This window comes from Macrobrachium nipponense, chromosome 46, assembly GCF_015104395.2.
Source record: "Macrobrachium nipponense isolate FS-2020 chromosome 46, ASM1510439v2, whole genome shotgun sequence".
Taxonomy (NCBI): Eukaryota; Metazoa; Arthropoda; class Malacostraca; order Decapoda; family Palaemonidae; genus Macrobrachium; species Macrobrachium nipponense.
In genome coordinates, this window is record NC_061106.1 from 11098502 (window position 1) to 11118771 (window position 20270).

A 20270-nucleotide genomic window follows, 5' to 3' on the forward strand; every position below is an offset into this window, starting at 1 on the left:
ATATATATATATATATATATATATATATATATATATATATATATATATAAATATATATATATTCCCGTGGAATAGTTTGAACCCAATGAAGTGAATGTTTGGCAAAACCCTATAAAATGCTAATAACAGTCTATTTTGTTAGTTAAAACTCAAGAAAAACCACCTAAAAATTTTCATACTTGGTTTTTTTTTAATAGTTTTATCACAAAAAGTGCATTTTCTGATTAAATTGATAAAAAAAACAGGAATTTGTGGATATTTTTCATAGGAAAATACCGGGAATGTGCGAATTTTCTGTGAATAATGCAGGGAAACATTCCCGAGATAAATCCCCGATTGTGTGAGTCCGCAAATCCGGAGAACACAAATACGGGGGTTCCACTGATGTATATATATATATATATATATATATAATAGATATATAGATATATATATATATATATATTATATATAATATATATATATATATATGTACAGTGTACCTCGAGATATGAAATTAATCCGTTCCGAGGCGCCTTTTTGTATCATGAGGTTTTCGTATTTGATTTACAAGTAAAATGTCTAATCCGTTCCAAGCCCTCCAAAAACACCCCAGTAAATTTCATAATAAAGCTAAATTGACCTATAAACAATGAAATACTACATTAATTTGGACCATTCAATACCTAAATTAATAAAAAAAAATGTTTTGCAAAATATAACCTGTAAATAAAGTGTATATTAGGGGGTGTACATGTAACAAGAAATATACTGTACGTAAAATGTGGAAGCTTACCTTTCGAGTGAGGCTATGTACATACGTAACTATCCAAGGAAGATTGCTTCTGCCTACTTTTCACAATGTTCCTGTGTGAGCCTTTTCGGGGGGTGTCTTCTACAAATGATTGCACTTTATGAAAGGCGGCTTTAATTTCTGCCGTTTTTTTTTCTTTTGTACATGTACGTACGTACACTTTAAGAAATATACGTACACAATTCCTGTTTGAGCCTTTTCGGGGGGTCTTCTACAAATGATTGCACTTTATGAAAAGCGGCTTTAATTTCTCCGCTTTTTTTTTTTTTTTTTTGTTTTTTTTTTTTTTTTTTTTTATTTTTTTTTATTTTTATTTTTATTTTTTTATTTTTATATATACAGAATTTCAACTTTCTGTTTTTATCACTTGGTTCTTTCTTTGCACCTCATGACTCTGTTGGCCCTGGTGTCCATCAAAACCCTGTTCAACCAAATGCTCTCTCTGCAACTGATTGTTGGGGTACTGAATGTTCGGCTGCTGACCTTCAACATAAACTGAAGTGCCTTGATTATACGTACTGGTATGCATGTTGTAAATGATTGGTCTACACCCTCCTGTTCAGCAGGGAGTGGATATTCTACCAACCTTGCCAAAGTTTCCAGTTATCCCATGAGAGAGACCTGATCACTTACCCCATGTGAGAGATCTTGGTCACTTTTTTTTTATTAGAATAACGTACACATTGACGATCCCAAAAACGAATATCCGCGTGCGTACTATAACAATGCTGGTACCGAGTGGCCGAAGCACGCCACACGTATACATAGTAGAGGCCATGATGGGAGGGACGCTGGCCAATAGGAGAGAAGGATTTCATGGCCGCGACTAGCATCAGGACATTCACAATTACAGTGTTGCATCTTCAAAGCTGAAGTACAGTGAGTTGACTATAAATAATTAATCATAAAACACTTATAATAATATATAACTAAAATCACTACAGTATTCTCTTATTTAAAATGTTAACTCATTTAAAATATATATAAAAAACACCATTGACAAACGAAAAGAAGGACCTACCCAGACGGGAGTTAAAAGGAAACTGTTTAAACAAGGAGAGAGAGAAAAAAAAATAATAATAAACAACAAGGCACACACGTACAATAAGGCAACGACAAGACAAATTGGGCCATTAAGCAATGAACAGTTGAGTAGATGATGTTTGGGTGTTTAATGATGGGACAGTTAATTTTATCATTATGGACTCTTAAGGTTGTTAAGTCATTGTTTTTCTTCATTTGTCTTATTATTATAAAATCTTTGTTATCTATGGATGTTTTGCATAATTTGGAATGGTTCCTTTTATTGGGCATCTATGCGTACCTTTAGCAGTCATTTGGTACATCCAACATGAGTCCTCTAGTTACGTCTGGGGCAAGTATACCTATAAACAACGTTGGATGTAAAAAAGACTAACTTTGTCCTTGAGCTTGAAGAAGGACCCAATGGTGCAAGGATTTTAGGGATTAATTTTAGATATAAGGAAGGCAGTTCTCTCTGAAGTAAATTTAGACACTTTTTTCCTAAAATAATAATCACATAAGTAAGGGAACGTTGAAAACATTTTCATTTTCAGAACAGTATGGATAGCAGTGGGCATTTCCATTTCCTTATCTAAGAACTTGTTTAAGGATCTGAAGAAGACCCTTTGAGGAAAACAGTTATTACTAAAGTAGTTACCCAAGGTCACGACCTCTTCATGGAAGTTCATCCAACAGGACGAGTGTGTAAAAGCCCTGGAAATGGAGTTAATTTAAAATTAAAATGACAGAAGCTATAGAAATTCATACCCAAACCCACAAAAGTATCTTTTTTTTATAAATCCATGTATAAAACCCTGTTCATTTCTAGAGACAATAGCATCCAGGAAAGGTAATTTATTATCAGATTCCTTCTCCAGGGTGAACTTGATGTTCGGGGGTTGGGTGTTAACAGTCTAAAAAGGAGTCGGCATTAAAATCACGCTTGAAAAGAGCAAACGTGTCATCGACGTAACGTTTATAAAACAAGTTTGGGTTGGAAAGAAAAAAGGGCTACTATCCGGCGACTGGGTTTGTGTTTTTTAACAGAGAATTTTCATACAAGGGTTAAAATTTGGCTATTGTATAATTTGCTGTATCATAGAAGAGAGAATGGGCTGCAATAGAGTCCCTGCCTTGTGCACTTTGAAGATGCAACGTAGTTGTGAAACTTTGGCATTAGCAATAATAATCATACAATTATGATTTCGAGAGCTGCAGCTCCAATGTATGTATGTATGTATGTATGTATGTATGTATGTATATAAAGGTATAAGCCACAAAGGAAAAATAAACAGCAGAGTTTCGCAAGATCTTTCAACTCAACGTCCTTTACTCAGCAGACAAACTGACTTACATGAGGAATTGACAGTACAGGAAAGGTCGTATAATTGACAGATAGGGTTAGAAGGATATTAGTACCTAGAATCCGGCAAACCTTGAGAATGAGTAACCTTTCCAAACAAGCATAAACATGGGTACAATTTAAAAACAAAGATCAAGTCCAACTGCTCAGACACAGGGGCAAGACAATTAAAGGATTATACTGGGCGACAGCTGACCAATCAGATCTTTGGTAAACAAAAAAAAACTTATTCACAAAACATAAACATACATATACAACAAAGATATCTCTAAAGCAACTAATGTGATTTAAGTCTGTAATTATATCTTAGAGGTCATTCTTAAACATGTTACAAATACAAGGGTCTAAATGAAAACCGGGTCACGACTAATAATTAAAATTACAATGGGAAGTAAGGTGTATTATGGCAGATTCTAAAAGATTCGTGATAAGACATCTTTTGATCTTGCAATTACTGAACTACCAATCCAATTTAATCTGGTGGTTGTTTTCACTTAAATGAATGAATATTGCATTAGATGTTTGCCCAGTTTTTATAGAATATTTAGCTGGTTTAATCTTACTTTTAAGCCTTTGCTCGACTGTCCGAGATAAAAAGAGGGGCAGTTCATACATGGAATTTTATATATTATGTTGTTGCTTTCCCTGGAGCCATTTTTTTTATTAACATTCCTTTTAGTATGTTATTATAGGAACTCCGTGTTACTACGCTATAAAACTTTTTGTGGGCTTTATTATAACAAATATCTAATATATGTGAAGGATAACATAAATCTTCCCTATTTTTCTTATGTATTCTATTTCTTGATCCAGATATTGGGGGACTGACAATGTGCAATGCTCATAAAAACATTAAAGAAAAAATTGACATTTTGATGTTAAGATGGTGGCATGAATAGAAATGAACATAAGTTAAGTTGTTGGTTGGGTTTCCTATATATAAATACTGAATTTACATTGAAATGGTTCTCTATGTATCAAAACATCTAAGAAAGGGAGGCAACTGTCTTTTTCCAGTTCTAGAGTAAACTTAATTGATGGTACCTGGTTATTTAATTTAGAGAGTAAATCATTTACATCAATACCAGCAGGCAGAACAGCTAAAATATCATCAACATATCTATAACCACTTTACAGAATATAAATATTGAGGTAACCCGTAGCATTTTTCCAAAAATGCCTTATGTACAAGTTTGAGAGGAGTGGTGATAAAGGGTTTTGTGCCATTGCCATGCCAAATATTTGTTGATAAAATTCACCATTGAATATAAACTTACAATCACAAATGCACAACCTAGTGAGTGAAATAATGTGACTTATAGGTAGAGGTAATTCATGCTGAGTTAGTTCATTACTAAGATATTCTAAAATAGAGTGTATAGGGACCTTTAGTAAAAAAGAGAGGCATACATTCAATCGTAAAAAAGACAACATACATCAAAACTAACGAATCTATCAGTGGGGCAAAGAGTAATGTTGTTTAATTTATCAACTAAATTTAGAGAGTTATATATATGAGAATCTGAGATGGTTCCAAATAACGGGGACAAGATCTTGGTGATATATTTTCGAAAGTTTATATTGAAATTGAACCCAACAGTATTCATAATAGGAGTTATTTCTTTTTGCGTTTTGACTAATCCGTTACATGTAAGGTAGCAAAGGAGAGATTTGACTGACAATAATTTGCCTAGTAGTTCTCTTTGATCTTTAAGGATATTTTTCACTGGGCTATTAAAGTTTTTTATGACTTGTTCAAGGGGATTTTTTTGTTAGTTTTTTATAAGTCACATCATCATCCAGTAGGGCTTGCATATGTGATATGTAGTCCCAGCTTTATCTTAAAAAAAATAAAATTACTATACTATTTGACTTATCAGCTTTTGTAATGCGGATAGTATTGTCCTTTTTAATATCTTTCAAACTTTTCTTATAGCGAGCAGGGAAGTTACTTTTCACACTTGACATTGGCAGCTCCTTAAACAATACCTTTAATTATGTCAACATGATTTTGAGGAAGATCACAATATTTTTCAAATTTGCTTAGGGATGACGCAATCATTAAAGGCAGAAGGTCGACTCATTATTAAGAAAAATAAACCATATCCAAGCGCACTCACAACATTTTCACTTACTCACATAAACTTACAAAAACATATTATAAAAACATATTTGATTTCACATATTTTCTTTTCATTACTAAGTTCATACATTTTCTTTTCACTACTAAGAAATTATTCTCACTAAAACTAAGAAAATATGGCATAATTTTTGCTCTTGAAGTTTAAACAAATGTGGCGCCGCGCCACCCGTTGCGGCCGCACAGTGAAACTAGTGGCGACTGAATCAAGCCAACCAGGGGAATAAATTCCCCAGACTATAGAATGCCAACTTTAAGAGGTTCAGCTGTATAGCTTTCTTTACAAAGTATATTAAAGCCTTATTAATTGTTTTAGCCATAGATTTCAAGGTTTCAAAACCTAGGCTAGGCTAGATTATTGGCAATGAATAGCCTTACTCTTGGCCACCATTGGCAATGTTTTTATTTTCATTTTATTTTTGGTTTTTTTTCGGCTCATGTTTTCGTTGTAACTCCAAGTTGTCGTAAAATGAGTACGTATGTTGTTAAATGAGGAGTACCTGTAGTGGGGACCCTCAATAGTTTTTTATGGATATTTTGCGCAGAAAAACCCACAAATTAGCGAGTATTTCCACAAATAATTTTTGTTTTAGATAGGTTCCACAGAAAAATCCGTGAATAGGGGAGTCCACGAATCCCGAGAACAGAGTAGGAGGGATACACTGTATTATGTATGTATACACATATGGTCATAAAAAATTTGTGTCGTATTCAAAATTGTCTTGAACTTTTTGGACCCGCCAATCAAAAATTTTTGGCTACATTACTAGTTTAATCCACCCCTCCAATCATAATGGATACATCCCCCATCTGTTTCTAAATGCATATACCAATAAAAGAGAAAACCCAAACACCCAATGGTTTCACCTTGCTGAAAAAAGTGAAAAAAGGGTTGAGCTCCATAAACAAAACACCTTAAAACAAAAAGTTGTGTATAGTTCAACACCCCTTGCAGCCAAAACAATATTGGTTGTTGATTTTGGGTTTTCCAAGAAATAAAAGGATAATTGAAAATTTGTTTAATTAATTTCTAATGGTACAAATAATTCTATGTTATACAACTTGTACTGTGTAGACAAAGAACCATAAATGAAATAAGAACTGGGTCTGCTCTTATATGTTACTGATCAAAATGTCATGTTCTCATTGTCAGTATCTTCAGTATGTATAGTTTTCATTGTCATCAGTCGAGATGTGTGTTGTAGTTACTGATCAACGCTTCTCTTGCTTCTAACCTTGGTAGAAAACTTTTATTAGATAGTTTGCAAGTTTCCATTACAGTGCATCACGATTTCCCACCAGGAAGACTCAAGATAACTTTTTGCACCGTACAACACTGTTGTAAGCTTAATGAAACTAGGTTTTTGTTATAGAGGAGCAAACTTTTAAGTTATGGATGATCATTTGAGACATACCAAACCTAAAAGGTTGTCCCCTACATCAATATTTACAAAGCAATTGTGAATAATTACTGTGACCTTTGGAACAGACATAGAAATATCTGAAGATTTTCTTCGATGCATACATTGCTGCTTGAAGATGTTTTCTTCCTGCATCCTCCCTGATTGGTTTTGAAAAGTTGACACTGATCAGACGGCTAAAAAAGAATAAAAAGCTCAAATGAGGAAAGTGATTTCCCATTTTAAACTATAGTTATTTCTGCATGCATTTGAATTTGAAGTTTTTGAGATAGCCTATCACTGAGGTAGGCACTAAAGTCACTGAAGAAATTGTTTTGTGTTTGTGAAGCATAATTTTTTTTAACTATATTACATTTGTTGAAATGGTCTGATATTAAGGGATGTCTGTTTTTAAGATTACTGTCCGTTTTATTTTTTATGACAATATTTTAGTGAATTTTTTCAATCTTTCAGGGAAACATGACACAAAGATGACCTACCAAATGTAAGCATTGTTCTCTCACCAACAATGCAGATTTCTCATAGAGTGCTTAATGTCTTGTTTCTAAATCATACATATTTGTGTTTGGAAATATTGTGATAAAAAGGTAAGTTGCCTTGATCATTGCGAACAGTTGTTGACCCTGACTAGTTGTTTAGAAATTTGCTGGCTTCCACTGCTTCATTGATTATATTGCAAAAAAATTTGTAAGCCTGTAAAAATCTACTCTTATAGATGTATACTTCAGTGTCCTAAGTACATATTTCTTTTTAAATACATTTATCACTGACTTTCTTTAACAGAGCCTCTTATGAATATAGTATGTACCTACAGTGGGTAGCATATATTTAGCATGTTTAAAAACAAAAAGAAGTGGAGAGATAGATAAAGTTCTTAACCCTATAGAAGTGGAATCTTTCACTGCTAAGAGTGTCACAAAAACTGAAGTGTAAGGTCAGGGAAAAGGTTTGAATATAAGGCAGTCCCCTGGTTACGACGGGTTTGGCTTACGTCGTTCTGAGGATAAGGCACTTTTCAATTATATTAATCAGAAAATTATTTCCAGGGTTACTACGCCTACAACACTCATTGGGCAGAAGAAATATGACACCAAAAATGCAAAATAATCAATATTTGAAGGATTTTTCTATGCAAATGCAATAAGAATGCAGTTTACATAGTTTTGAATGCACCCAAAGCATTAAAAGTAAGGTTTTCTTAGTCGTAAATATTTTTGTATGTGTAATTTTAAACTGACAGCGTATGCAAATCAAGTCACTCAATTAATGATTGCCTCTGCAATTATATTAAGTAGTGCATTCTGGACACTGCTGCCCTAAGAGGTACAAATTACATGGGATACAAATTTTTTGTGTCCTAAGATGGAGAAGCATTTAGGGAAGGAATATGAATCCCATGGTGGAAGCAAATGCCTCTTAATTGGTGGACAACACATAAGACCACCTTTCGCTGTGGATGTCAGTATCATTGTCTGGTGGGACGAAAAGAACCAAATAGCTATGGCTTGGGATTTGTCTTCACCTGCTATACTTTGGGAAGAAAGAGTTGATAGTGATTAAAGAAAATGGAGTTGGATGATAAATTCCCTTTAATACTACCAAAAGATTAGGAAAATAATTTTTTAGTTACTAAAAGAAATGAATTTATTAATGGTATTATTTTTAATTTTATGCAGTGCTCCCCATTTTTATAAGGGAATAGGGTTCCAGAACCTACGGCGGAAATGCAAAAAAAAACTCTAAAAATGCTTATAACTGAATTATAATTGCCAGATACCATGTATCCCTTAAATTGAAATACTTATAACTGCCTATTTAAACATTTTGCTGCTTAATTTGATGGTTCAAAACAAAAATATATCTTAAATTATCATATCTAAAACTATTTAGTATTTAAAAAAAAAAAAATTCCCAAAGAAACCTAACATTACAGTGCTCTTTTAGTACTGTTACTCGTAAGTAGGCTATAAACACCTGTAAAATGCTTATAACTGCCTGTTTTAACAGCACATTGACAAACTTAACAGTTAAAAAATATTACTCAAACTATCATCCCAGTACCCTAATATCATTTCAGTCATATTATTCACACATATCCTTTAGCCTACGTAACTTTGTGCATCGTTCTGCTCATACTGTAATACACTGGGTGAACATTTTATGTATATTGATATTTTCTCTGTTGTAAGATGATTTGGAAATATATTTACTGTACAAGGTACGTACTTTAAGATATTACACTGTATAGAGCATATCTAAAACACATGGGTAGTTTAGAGCAATTGGATATCTACCTCCAAACAGGTTTATTATTATCATGTTAGTATTTTGTGATTACGTACAAATAATTTATGATAGAAAAATTATATATAGTACAGTAAGTTCTTGGTTTGTGTAGTTTTGTAGTTAGTCCTCACCCAACTCCCCTAAATCTATTTAAAAATTCTTTCATTTATACATATGCTTTAATGGGAAAACACTACAAAATATTATATCACATTATTTTACTTACAGAATCAATTTGCATTGATCCAGTCACCATAAAAAGTATTTAAAATCCAAATTTCATATGTGTCCAACACTCAACATTCTCCTCCCAACCATTGTCGTCCCTAGCAAGTTACGTGCTTTGATATATAAACACTCTCTCGATTGATTTTTTTATGCATGCTTGTTATTTGTTTTGTACAGTATAGTTTTATTTTATAGATACATGTGAAGTTCCTTTGTCATTAATTTTTCAGATTTTCTATGCTTTAATTGCAAGTTTTTGCATTTCAGTAAAAGCAGACTGGAAACGTTTAAAAATGAAAATAATTAGCAAATAAAATTTCAAGATTCTTTGTGCAGTATGCTCTTATCATCCAAAAACACTTTACAGTACAGCCATATATTTTCAAATACGTGCATCTTTATCTTTCATACCCTTAAAATACACAGAGAGAGAGAGAGAGAGAGAGAGAGAGAGAGAACTTGTTAAGTTCATTCTGGGGCCCACCTGTCATTCCGGGGTTGGCTACAGAATGAGCTTAACAAGTTTACATTTGTATTACAGATTTATTTTAATTTGTAATAAACATTTTGTTGATATTGTGCTGTTTTTAACATTAACATTATAATTTGAGAATTAGTAAATCATTTATCATAAAAATGTATTTTAGTCATGAAAATAAAATGGAAGTACAGTAATTAGTGTGAAAAAATTCATGAATTAGTGAAAGTTCTTGCGTAATAGTGTGAAAAAATTCGTGAATTAGTGAAAGTTCCTGCGTAATAGTGAATAATGTGTTTGCACAAAAATCCGCCACAAAAATGAAAACTTGGAAATGTGTGGGGTGGGGGACTGTACATAAAAGTTTATGATCAGTAATTCATATTCACACACACACACACACACCCACACACAACCACACAACACCACCCACACACACACAAACACACACACACACACACACACACACCAACAGAGAGAGAGAGAGAAAACAGGGATGAGAGAAGATGAGAGAAGAGAGATGGAGAGAGAGGAGGAGAGAGATGAGAATTGGTGTTTACTACAATGAAATCCCAGGTGTTTACTACAACGAAATCCCAGCACAGAAGTTGGGGATGAGACTAGACTAGAGTTGACTGGGAGGAGAATATACTGTATGTATAATTATGTTTGAAACTGTTAATACTGTTTGGGTTTAATGGATAGTTTATGTATAAAGGTATTTCTGTTGTTGTGGGTTATTAAGGAAGAGGTGTAAATGACCGTTTATGACTAGTTGAGTTTGTATATTACTTGTTGTTGATGTCAATGATTATTTAAGATGTTCTCTTGGAGAGTGGGAGTATGTGTGGTTAGTTGAAGTCAAGCCCTATAGGAGATTATTACCTCTCCACCAAGGATCGTTGTGTGTCGTATCCATTATATATATATCATTTTTTAAGTAAAGAAGAAAAAAACCAAGTCTGTGTTTCTTTACTGCCACAAGCTATCTAGGCATATGGAGAGTAACTTCGACTTGAAACTGATCCCTGAGTATGATGGCAGAAACGCACAATCTGTTATGGAGTGGCTGGAGAAGTTGGAGCTGGTTTGAGCAAGCTTCGGAAAGTTGATGATGTGGCCAGTGTGATTCCTCTGCGGCTTACAGGTGGTGCCTTTGCAGTGTACTTACAGTTACCCACAGCAGATAGGAAGAAGGTTGACAAGGTGAAAGAAGCATTGTTAGCTGCATTTGCTGTTGATCCCTATGTAGCCTTTGAACAGTTGTCAGTAGGAAGTTGCACAGTGGAGAGGCACCGGATGTCTACTTAGCTGATCTACGTCGACTCGGATCCCTGTTTGGAGGAATTTCTGAAAAAGCTCTTGCATGTGCTTTTGTAACTGGACTTCCAGAGAGAATTCGTCAGCTGTTGAGAGCTGGGTCTCGCATGGAGGCCCTCGATCTGGAACAGATTTTGGCTCGGGCACGGGCGGTTCTGAAAGATGACCTTCCTTCTGTTTCAGTGGAAACATGTTTTGGCGCCACAGGAAGCTTGGGTTCTGTGCCAGTAGAACCAACAGTTCAGAAATGTCATATATGCCTTGGACCAAATCACTTTGCCAGGGACTGTCTTGCTCGCAACGAGTAAATGGTCGATTTCGGAGAAGGGTAAAGTGCTATCGGTGTGGTGGAATGGGGCACATTGCGTCAGCTTGTCCGGGAAACGAGCAAGGAGAGTAGGCATCAGCGCCAGCCTCCTCTCCCCAAACCCACTGAGTAAGGTGCTGCCAAGTACTGTTTTGAGTGTAGAGGGTCTTCAGTGTTGCGTGTTAGTAGACACTGGGTGTTCTCAAAGCATCGCTCATGTCTCATGCTGTAAGGCATGGAACAAGTGCGCAGTTAGCATGATACTGTGAGTGGGCAAGAATGGGTGTGTGAAGGAATGGGCGTCGTGCACTTGCAGCTCAGTAATGGAGCTACTGCCAGCATTTCTGTATGTGTAAACTACTCTAATGCCCCTCGGTTTTAAATTTCTTCTCGGCATGGATGGTGTGAGGGCTCTAGGAGGAGTCACTGTCGATACCCATGGTGGTGTACGTTTTGGAATGGAAGACTCTTTTTTTCTGCAGCTGCTGATGTGAAGGTGGGGGTGGATGAGTGTGATTTTAGTGCAATTTATGATCCTGTGATTAAATGTTGGACAGCTACATGGAAATGGTCTGAGGGCAAGGAACCTGGCGTCCTGGAGAATGGAGTAAAGGCATATTCTGTACCTCAGGAGCAAGGACCTGTATGAATCGGAGCTACAAAGATGGGTGAATGATGGCTGGCTGCTTCCTTATGATGAGAATAAAATATGGACCAGCTAAGGGGCTTATTCCCCTCATGGCTGTTGTACAGCAAAATAAAAAGAAGGTGCGGCCTGTACTGGACTTCAGAGAACTGAATACGTACATTGATGCATTTACAGCAGACTCGGATGTGTGCTCAGACAAACTACGTGAGTGGCGCAGGCAAGGAGTGAATGTATCTGTAGTAGACTTGGCTAAAAGCTTACCTGCAAATAAGAATCCATGAGTCTCTGTGGCCATACCAGACTGTATATTTCAAAGGCCAGAGGTATTGCCTGACTCGACTGGGGTTTGGCTTGAATATTGCTCCGATGGTAATGAAATCTGTTTTAAACTGTGTTCTCCTTCAGGACCCAATTGTAAGAAAAAGGAACATCAGCTTATATTGATGACATCTTGGTGAATGAAGATATTGTTAAGGCCAGCCGTGTAGAGAGGGCATCTTAGAAATTTTTGGGCTAGTAAGTAAGCCACACCAAAGACTTGCTGAAGGGGCTCGAGCATTGGGTCCTGAGAGTTTGGGGGGAGCAGGAGAGTCTTTTTTGGAAATGGGACAATGACCTGGGCGATGCAACCAAGACATTGACTCGGCGAGCGTGTTTCTCATACTGTGGTAGACTGTTAGGCCATTACCCTGTTTGTGGATGGCTGCGAGTGGCGGTAGCATTCATCAAGAGAAGAGTCACTAAAGTCACTGAAGGATGGGACGACGTCATTAATGATGATTACATCAAAATATGTTTGCAGGAACTTCTGGAGAAGGTTAAGAAGGATGACCCTGTGAGAGGACAGTGGAATGTCACCGGTGACAAATTCAAGATCTGGGTGGATGCTAGTTCTCTTGCGCATTGGTGTTGCAGTGGAAGTAAATGGTTCCATTGTGGAAGATGCCAGCTGGCTGCGGAAAGACGACTCTTGCCACATCAATATGGCTGAGCTAGATGCAGTCATTAAAGGATTGAATCTTGCACTGGCTTGGAAGATACAAAAGGTGGAATTAATGACTGAACTCATCTACTGTGCATAGATGGATTTCAGATGGACTTTTAGGAAAAAGCAGATTGAAGACTAAGGCCGCAAGTGAAATGCTCATCAGAAGAAGACTAGGAATAGTCTTGTCATTGATAAAAGAGTGTGACCTCCAGCTGTCTATTACACTTGTGTCTTCTGCCAATAATAATGCTGACAGTTTGACACGTGTACCTCAGCGCTGGCTGAGGGACCTTGGTTCATGTCACCAAGATGCAAAACTTGTTGTGTGCTTCTGTTGTCCCTGCCATTAGTGATGGAATTAAGGAGATCCATCATGCTGCTGGTCACCCAGGTGTGAGGAAGAACTCTCTATTTTGTGAAGAAAGTCCATCCAGGAGTTACCAGGCGGCAAGTACATGCTGTTTTCAAATGCTGTGAGGCATGCCAGTCAATAGACCCGGCCCCAGTGAAGTGGCAGAAGGGTAGTCTGGAAGTGGATCGAGTGTGGCAGAGAGGTGGCATGGATATTACTCACTATGATGGACGGCCGTATCTTACTCTCATTGATTGTGGACCATCTCGATTTGCCATCTGGCGTCGGCTCCATTTTCAGACCAGTGAGTTGAGCATCATCGGCAACTTGAGACAGTGTTCTATGAACGAGGAGCACCGGAGGAACTGTTAACTGACAATGACCCTGCTTTTCGCAGCAGACTATTTGCTGACTTTGCAAAAAAGTGGTGCGTGCATCTTAATTTTAGATGTGCTTATGTTCCATCAGGAAATGGTATAGCTGAGAGATGCCATCGAACTGTTAAAGTCATTGCTGCAAGGAAAGGCTGCAGCATTGCAGAGGCTGTTATCTGTATAATTTGATGCCTCATGATGACTGCGACTCAACGACTGCCCCTGTCAGTATTGCTGTATTTCTTACCCTGTGAGGGGTCGAGGAGTGGATCCATGCTCAATGAACAAATTGGCAGTGAGTGGCCCCTACAAAGCAGGTGATGAGGTGTGGGTAAAAACCATCCAACATGCGATGCAATACGCAATTTGAAAGAGGCAAGGTTACGAGAGTTTTGTCAGAACAAGCTGTTGAAGTCAATGGAGTTCCACGCCATGTTTAGAGATCTTCGTTCGTGTTCTTCACAAGGATTGATATTGAGTGAGGAAACTACTGATGCTGAGGATGAGGAGCTTCTTATACAAGCTTCCTGTTAATGAAGATGAGGGGAAGAGGAAGATTCAGGCACTGTTGCTGAGTGCAACGCGATTCCAAGACATTCAACAAGAGTTAGAAGAGCTAGAGTTTGTATATATTGTTTGAAATGTTCGTAATTTACTGTTTATGTTTGGGTTTAATTGGATAGTTTATGTATAAAGGTATTTCTGTTGTTGTGGGTTATTAAGGAAGAGGTGTAAATGACCGTTTATGACTAGTTGAGTTTGTATATTACTTGTTGTTGATTGTCAATGATATTTAAGATGTTCTCTTGGAGAGTGGGGAGTATGTGTGGTTAGTTAAAGTCAAGCCACTATAGGAGATTATTACCTCTCCACCAAAGGATCGTTGTGTGTCTGTATCCATTATATATATATCATTTTTTAAGTAAAGAAGAAAAACCAAGTCTGTGTTTCTTTACTGCCACACTGTAACCTTGTGTTTGCCTACATATGAAATTCAGAATTTAATGGTTATTAGAGATGAAACATCAACAGTGGTAAAACACAGTATTCTCTTGTGAACTGTTGTTATGTATGTGATAATCATAGAGTCAACTAAACTTATAATGAAGTACGGTTCAGTATATCAAAGAAAGAAAAAATATGGCAACACATACCTACAGTAACAAGTTTCAAATGTCCAGACAATTTTTTTTATACATATGATAATACTAGACCAATATAATATAGATTACTCTGTAAGTGAAAAATCATTTTTTATTTTATGATTTTTTCCTGTTTTTTCATTAAAGGAAATATATATATATATAAATATAAATATATATATATATATATATATATATATATATATATATATATATATATATATATATATATATATATATATATATATATATATATATATATATATATATATATATATATATATATATATATAATATATATATATATATATATATATATATATATATATATATATATATATATATATATATATATATATATATATATATATATATATATATAGAGAGAGAGAGAGAGAGAGAGAGAGAGAGAGAAGAGAACTGACATGTTTATGTAGGCTACATTGGTAAGCTGTTTTATGAATTTGCGGGATTTTAATGGAACATTTTATAGATATTTTTTGCTGTTTACATTAATATTTATATTTGAATATTAGTAAAGAATTTTTGTATCATAAAAATGTATTTTGTCATGAAAATAAAACAAAAAGATACAGAATTAGTGAATAGTGGTCTAATTGGTAAATATTGGTCTATGAAAAGATTCATAAATTAGTGAATTCTTTGCGATATATTTTGGAGATATGTTCCACAGAAAAACCTGCGATTAATTGAAGCCACGACTGCTGGGCCATGATCTTGCAGCAACCTACTGTATCTCATCTTTTGAGACACTTGAATGCAAATTGCTGATTTTTCCCTTATTCTGAGAAAACCAACTTGTCTTCCTCTAGTATTAAAGGCTATCAGGCAGTGCTTGGGTCTGTTTTCAAACATAGAGGCCTGGATCTCTTGTCGAACTCTGACATTCAAGGCCTGGTAAAGTCATTTGACATGTGATACGATGAAACAGAAAAGTGACAACTCTTTGGTCTCATGGAATCTGATGTGGTCATTGAATAGCTGAGTCCCTCGCTCTGCTTCTCTTCCGAATCTGATGTGTAAAACTCTCTTCATATTTGTCTTAGCTACAGCTGAGTGCATCAGCGAAATACAAGCTATTGACAAAAGAGTAGATTTTTCTCAAGGGGATGCTGTTTGTTCCTTCACCTTAGGCTTCCTGGCCAAGAACGAGGAGACCTGTCCAAGTCCTGGCTTCGTTCATTAACTGTGAAGAACTTGATGGAAATTCCTGGTCAGGAGGAGGAAAAGAGAATACTGTGTCCAGTCAGAGCATTGAGACCACTACCTGAATAGTACAGAAAAGATCAGGGTCCCATCTAGTAATCTTTGGTGTTCAGTAAGGAACCCACTTGTCTTCTTTCACAGAATGTGTTGTTCTAATGAGATTAAATTAGAGAGCACATTCCCAGATACCTGGAGGACATTTTATGATATCAGAGTGGTGTCTACTTCCTTGGCTTTTAAACATGTCCTTGACCTCCATTATCCAGTCTACCTACTGGAGATGCATGTCCATTTCTCTTTTCACTACTTGAAGGATGTAGAAACAGTGCTTAACAATTGCAGTACTTGGGTCAGTTATCAACGGCTGGCATGCTGTTGGGCAAAGAATCATAGGAAGCACTCTTTTTCTTCCACTATCTTTTCTTCTTGGCGTATGGTTTCGAGTTTTGGGAGGGCAGGGGCACAAGGTACTGGGATACAGAGTATCCACCAGTCTTAGTGGATTGGTTGTGGTTTTTAAAACTTTTTTTCAGAGTAGGTGAAAGCAGTCTCATTTTTCTAATGGTGTCACTTTCAGGGTTAAAGGCGCCTTTCTGTATGCTTTGTTAGCCATCAGGCATATTCCCTGCTACAAAGCTCTTACTTAAGTAGAGGCTCCATGGCTCAACAGGTAAGGAAGCAACAGGACGTTGCATTCAATTGCAGGCAGATTTTTCTATTTCAAACTTATCATCATCTTTTAATGTGGAGTAGACGATATCCATGTATCCCACCTCCATTCAATGTGGGATTGAGCTATGTAATTACTTGGTAAGTTATTTTTATGAAAATGACATTTTCATAGTAAAATAGAGTTTATATATTCTTACCAAGTTATTACAGTCAGAGCCTCCCCTCCTTCTCTTCTATGGACATGTGGTCACAAACAAATTGAACATTGCGCGCCAAGTTTGTCTTTAACTTCCTTCCCACAGTAGTGGACAGGTCTGTCACCTACATGAAAACAAACTCTAATTTAAAAAAAAAGTTGGACTACAACATAGATACATTCGTGTGCGGATAATTCTCAGGTGGACAATTTCATTCTGGACAACTTCCATGCGCAAAACTGTTAGCTTGGGCAATTTCCAGGCAATTAATTGCCAGATAAAATTCCATTGGTTAAAAAATATAAGATTACATTTTACTTATATTTTTAATTTTAGTTTAGTTCCATAATTTAGTTTATTGGTTCAAAATATAATACATAAAATGAAGAAAAAATGTAAAGCAAAAATATCACAATTAGTCTAAAGAAGCTTATATTTCCATAAAATCACATTTAGTTCCAAAAAAACATATTGGTAATAAAACTTGTTTTAATCCTATTATACAACTTCAGAAAATATGTAAGTTATAAGCAATGGAATATAGAAAGGTAATTTTATTGTCAGGATTATAGTGTCTGACTATCTGCTCTAAACAATTGTTTATTTTCTTATACTTAGTGGTTGTAGATTTTTCATCTCTTTCCATCTGAAGCAGTTTTGTTTGGGATAAAACTTCCTCCCTCATGAGATGATATATGAGTTTCCAAATGTTAGGGTGACGGTGTTCAGCATAATTGGATAGCACACCGTGAAATCCTTCAAGCCTTTGTTGTTTGTTCGAGGCATAGACCTTTGAGTTTTTAGGTTCATATTCTAAATGGAAATTGGAAATAATGGAGTAGCTCTTTTGCGATTTCCAACTCTTCCTTTCATGACTCCGATGTAATTTAACCTCAATATGAGAGGTAATTCTTCAGGGATATTGTCATCCTCTGAAAGTTCCTCAAAACCTGTAGGCACATCTCTAGTTGGTAAAAAAGCAAGTGGAGAGAAACAATGTATCTTAAGACAAGATCCGTTATCATTGTGGTATCAAACTTAAAAGCCCATCCCAACCAATTTTACTGTAATTTGCTTGGCAGAAGAGGAAGAAGCATCCATTCACATCATTGTCAGGAAAAGTACATTTAATTCAAAGTCACTCAGTAAAGTTGTTGGATTTGTTGCAAGAAGTCTTAGATTTTTTGTAGAACATTTTATAAGTTTCCTCTGTTTTGTTAGGAAGAAAGGTAAATATAATGTTGGAAAACTACACTTATTCTACTTGGACATGGATGGTGAAAAGCTGATAAAAAATTGTTGGTGACACTATTAAAGGATTCATCAACGGCCCAGTTTCTGTAACTTCTTAAATGTTCAAACCCTACTTCCGTAGCAAAGATCAGATTGCGAATTATGGTCTCGCCAGCTCCTTAATCTTACTGCAGAAACTTTTCCCCTTATGAAAGAAGTTGAAAATTTGTTGAAATGCAGAAACCTGACCTTTCCCTCCCAGGGATTGTTCCTAATCTCGACTGGGGTGAGCGCTTCCTCATCCCGGGAGGTTGACAGTCCAGGTGTAGGTGTGGTGGCGGTTGTTGTTGTTGTTGTTGTAGTAACAGCAACGGGCACAGTCTCATTAATCCCGATGACTACCCCCCTGTCGTTTTCATCCCCATCCCCCTGGGAAAAGGTCTAGAGGTACAGCCTCCTCTTCCCTTTCCTCATCTCCCTCCAACACAGCTTGTTCCTTATCCTGGTCATCTACGTCTCCTCCTCCACAAAGATGGCGGCTGCCTCCTCCTCCTCCTCGCCTTCAGACTCAACCTCCAGGTTGTCCTCAACGTCCACTTTGTAACTCATAGAGAAATGTGTTTTGATAACATCTCCACTCAGAGGTCTCTGTCTCTTCGAGGTCATTGCTGATTACTGAAGAAAAAGCAAAGCATTAGAAATGAGCACTCGAAGGAAACTCGAACATATGACCATATATGGCCATCTCAGCCAATGCCCTGGGCAAGCATGTGATAAACACACCATCCTGCCACCTATTCCAATAGAATACAAAAAATCCTACTAATTAGTTTATATAATAAACATGTCCTACATGAATTTAGTTATTATAACTTGTTTTTGTTTTTTTTTTTTGCAAAAAAAACAAAATTTGGCCCATTAACAGAATTGCACCATATGGCAACTTAGGACATCTCAGCCAGTGCCCCCAGGGCATGCACGCGATAAAACACACCATTCTCCCACATATTCCAATAATAAAACAAAACAAAATCTACTAGCATGAACACTGTTCAATATTGGCAATTGGTTTACCTAATAAAAAAAAAATTGGCACTCGAAGGAAATGGACATATGGCGATATATGGCATCTTGGCCACTCCCAGGGTCACGCATGTGATCACACAACACCCACAACATATTCCAATAATACAAAACTATACTTATTAGGTATTATGCACACTGTCCTACATGAATTGAGTACGTGATAACTTTGCTTTTTGCCAAAAAAAAAAAACAGAAATTGGCACTCGAAGGGGAATGGACCATGTGGCCATATACGGCATGTCAGCCATGAACGAAGGCATTCATATGATAGGTACATCATCCTTCGACATATTCCAATATTGCAAAACACTACTAGCATGAATACTTTTCAATATGAGAGGTTTACCTAAAAATTTTGCTTTTTGCAAAAAAACCAGAAATTGGCTTTCGAAGGAAAATGGACCTTATGGCAATATATGGCATCTCAGCCACTCCCAGGGTCATGCACAAACATAGACATATACACCCATCCATCCAGACTTTCCAAACGACAACAAAGACACATGACTATGCACGCTGTTCATTGAGAAATGGTTACGTAACAACTTTGCTTTTTGACCACCTACCTCTTAAGGTGTGTGCGGGTCGACCTCGACCCCAGTGATTCTCAGAAAGGGGGAAGCACTTGAGGCAGACGTATGGAACTCCGCACACAACCATGGCTTGTAGACGAGTGACCGCCTGAAGGTCGATCAGACCCAGATTCCACACAGGTGATAATGTATGGGAAAAAAATATGTTTTTTAAATGCCTCGGGGTCGCGTGTGACCCATCGCACCTATCCAGGGTTAAAGAGAGACTTTTCCAGAGAGAGAGAGAGAGAGAGAGAGAGAGAGAGAGAGAGAGAGAGAGAGAGAGATTTTCAGTATATAAATTTTGACACCCCAAGATGGCAGCAATTATTAGAGAATCACTAAAATGGCAACACTCCTCTATAGAGGAGTTATGGAGTTCCATTTGACAATGTCTGTGTATGTGTGAGAGAGAGAGA

At 36.5% G+C, this 20270-nt stretch overlaps 1 pseudogene; it reads left to right on the forward strand.

Moving 5' to 3' along the window:
* LOC135214635 (uncharacterized) overlaps positions 1-20270 on the forward strand; it is an 81823-nt pseudogene that overhangs the window by 57934 nt on the left and 3619 nt on the right.